This window comes from Triticum dicoccoides, chromosome 1A (assembly GCF_002162155.2).
Source record: "Triticum dicoccoides isolate Atlit2015 ecotype Zavitan chromosome 1A, WEW_v2.0, whole genome shotgun sequence".
Lineage (NCBI taxonomy): Eukaryota > Viridiplantae > Streptophyta > Magnoliopsida > Poales > Poaceae > Triticum > Triticum dicoccoides.
The window spans coordinates 512524138-512527181 of NC_041380.1; positions in this window are offsets into that span (position 1 = coordinate 512524138).

The following is a 3044-nucleotide window of genomic DNA, read 5'->3' on the forward strand; positions in this document are numbered from 1 at the left end:
AGCTTCACGGCACGCCCTCATGGGACCTCGTAGGCTGAAATGGACATGCACCACCGAATTCTATCCGCTATCCTAGGCAAGATCTTCGGCAGCAGTTTCGAAACACGTCGATGACCAGATCGAGGAGGACCGATCATGCAGGATGTTGTCGTGACGCGAGAAGAGTATAAGGACCGCCACCTTTATTATCACGGCAGCAGGACCCCATGTCGCCTAGATCCAGCCTGTCGTCGTCCGCCTGCCAACATCCATGGCTTGAAGCCTGCCGAGCAGAGCCCCAGACCGCATCAGCCGGCCACAGTCTTGGGCCTAGCTCCACCCACCCACCGAGCCAAATCAGGGGGATTGGCAGCCATGGTGCACCACCGGGCGTAGGTCACCCCACCACGCCCGCCACCGAGCAACGCCACCGTCGGAGCCTCGCAGCACCACGCCACCAAGAACCACTCGATTTGCAGCAAAGGCATACAGGAACGGGCGACCCCCAACGGAACTGAGCCAGACCCGGATGGATCCGGTCGTGTATAACACAACGTGTCCAAACAGCAACAGATCGCGGTGAGACCAGGGGAGCGCCGCCGCCTAGGACCTCCTCCCACGCTGTGCAGAGGCCTCCGCTGTCGAGCCATCCCACAATCGTAGGGGAGCCACATCGGTCACCAGAGCTTCGAGGGCCACCAGCGCACACACCACCGTTGAGCCTGCATTTGCACCATGACTGTGAGAGCACCAACCGCACGGGGACCCGAGGCCCGCCGTCGCCAGCCGCCACCGGGGCTTTGCCCGACGATGGCAAGGGAGGGAGGTGATGGAGGGGCAGCGGAGCTGGCGGCTAGGGTTTTCCGCCCGAGCCGCCCCTATGGAGTGGCACAGGGGCTCTTGGATGTGGACATGTGGTGGTAGGATGACACCATCATAGCTCGAACGAACTTGCTTTTGGGTATAAGATCATGCATGGCTATGTTGTTTTTGTTCATATGTTGTGTTCCTTCAGTTCCTTCACTTGCTTCATATGTTGTGTTCCTTCACTTGTTGCTTGAACTGCTGCTCTTCCATCATGTTAGGTGAAGTGGTATGTGGCGTACATAGAGAGTGTTCCAGGACTTGCAGTTTATGGCAAACATGCCAAGAATAAGTTGTCAGTTACAAAGCCTATGACTAAGCAAGAGGCAGATAATGCTTATTCCAAGTTTGTACTCAAGCAGAAGAGCAATGTTGAAGTAGGCAAGTTTTTTAAGCCAAAAACATATGGTTCTACTTCAATAATTCATGGTAAGCATGGCAACATACAAGATCCAGTTTTCTCCTTTCAACATATAAACTAACACTCACATGTACTACTAAATAGCAAAGCTCCGAACAACAAGATCACCTCTCCAAACCTCTGATAAAAAAAAAAACTGCATTCGAGGGTAAATTCTCTTAGAGATGACTCAAACTCAATTTACACAATGTCGAAGCAGAGACATCGACATTTTCCAGTACCAGCCTCTCGTCGGAGCACTCAAACCCATAGAAACAAACCCGTTTCTGTAACTTCTAGAGACTCCCTGTATAGAAGCACAAAGGGGACATGTATCTGCAGAACTGCAAATGAAATAGCTGGACAATGGTACATGCGAAGGCAACAATGCCAGAATTAAAAAGACGAAAGTTGATACAAAAAAGCAGTAGAATTACCAGTGATGTTAGAAGTACTAGTGATACTTCTGGTGCAATGTATGGAAACCATTCATCAATTACGTGATAGCTAAGAAAAGTTGAAGAACAACATATACCTTACTGAGCCATTACTTATGTGCAGCTCTGATTTCCTTGTAAATGCACATGTTCCATTACTCAAACCAAAAATACAATAAGATTTGGTTTGATGAGCAAATTGCAGGAAATGACACTTTCAGCCTTATCAATGCTATATCAAAGGACTAGTACAGGAGTTGACAAGTTTAGCCTTAAAAACAGAATATTATGTTGCTGAAACTACTGACGTAACAGTTAACACGGCAATGCAAACTTATGGGACTTGGTGAGATACCATCATGCAAATTTACAGGTCGCAAGAGAAAAAAGGTCAAAATCACCATGGTTACATTACTGACTGAACACAATAGAATTTTAATAGATGCAACATGTACTAGTTCTAACAGTAGCAGATTTTTAAGTACTCCTTCCATTTCTAAATATAAGTCTTTTAAAAGATTTTAATATAAACTACATACAAATGTATATAGACATACTTTAGAGTGTAGATTTACTCATTTTGCTCCGTATTTTTTTTTTGAAAAGGAGGACGACACCCGACCTCTGCATCTGGGCGATGCATACGCCACTTTATTAATTATTCTCATAAGACCTTACAAAGTCATACAACAGTAAAACTAAAGCCGCCGTCTAAGCAACAAACTGTCGCTACATCTATCCAGTTGATGAAGGGGCGCGGATAGCCTGGGCCTAATACCAAACAGACATCGCAGCCAAGCCTAACATATAAGATCTGAGACCCCAACCTAGCCACTTGCCGGATCTGGGGCACACACTGGTCCCGCGTGCTCTCAGAGGCCGCCGCCGCCAACTGCCACCGCTCCATCTTCAGTACTGTACTGATGCATCAACCTTGCTCGGTCCAGCTATCATCGACGCCACCACGGCGCCCAACGGCACCTCCTCCCTGCGCGCAAACAGTTGTACACGTCGCGGTCGCCACTGATACACCTCAGCGCCATGCTGCCACGTACCACCAGCCGACACAGCTTGAAACCCTTGGAGGATCTGTCGTGCGTAGCACCTGCCGGCCAGGCATGACCAAGCGTAGCATCTGTCGGTCAGGCATGACTTGACATCTTCACCGAAGCTCCGTGCAAGACGAAGCCGCTCCACCTCCTGCCTCTGACAGCGCTGCTCGACAAAACGACGCTCCCAAGAGAGAAACGACACCGCAGTGCCGCCATCTCCGGTCTGGAATACCAGATCCTAGGGTTTTCCCCGGAGCAATACGAATGGGTCGAGGAAGTCACATGACGATGCCTTCATCAAGGTAACGACGT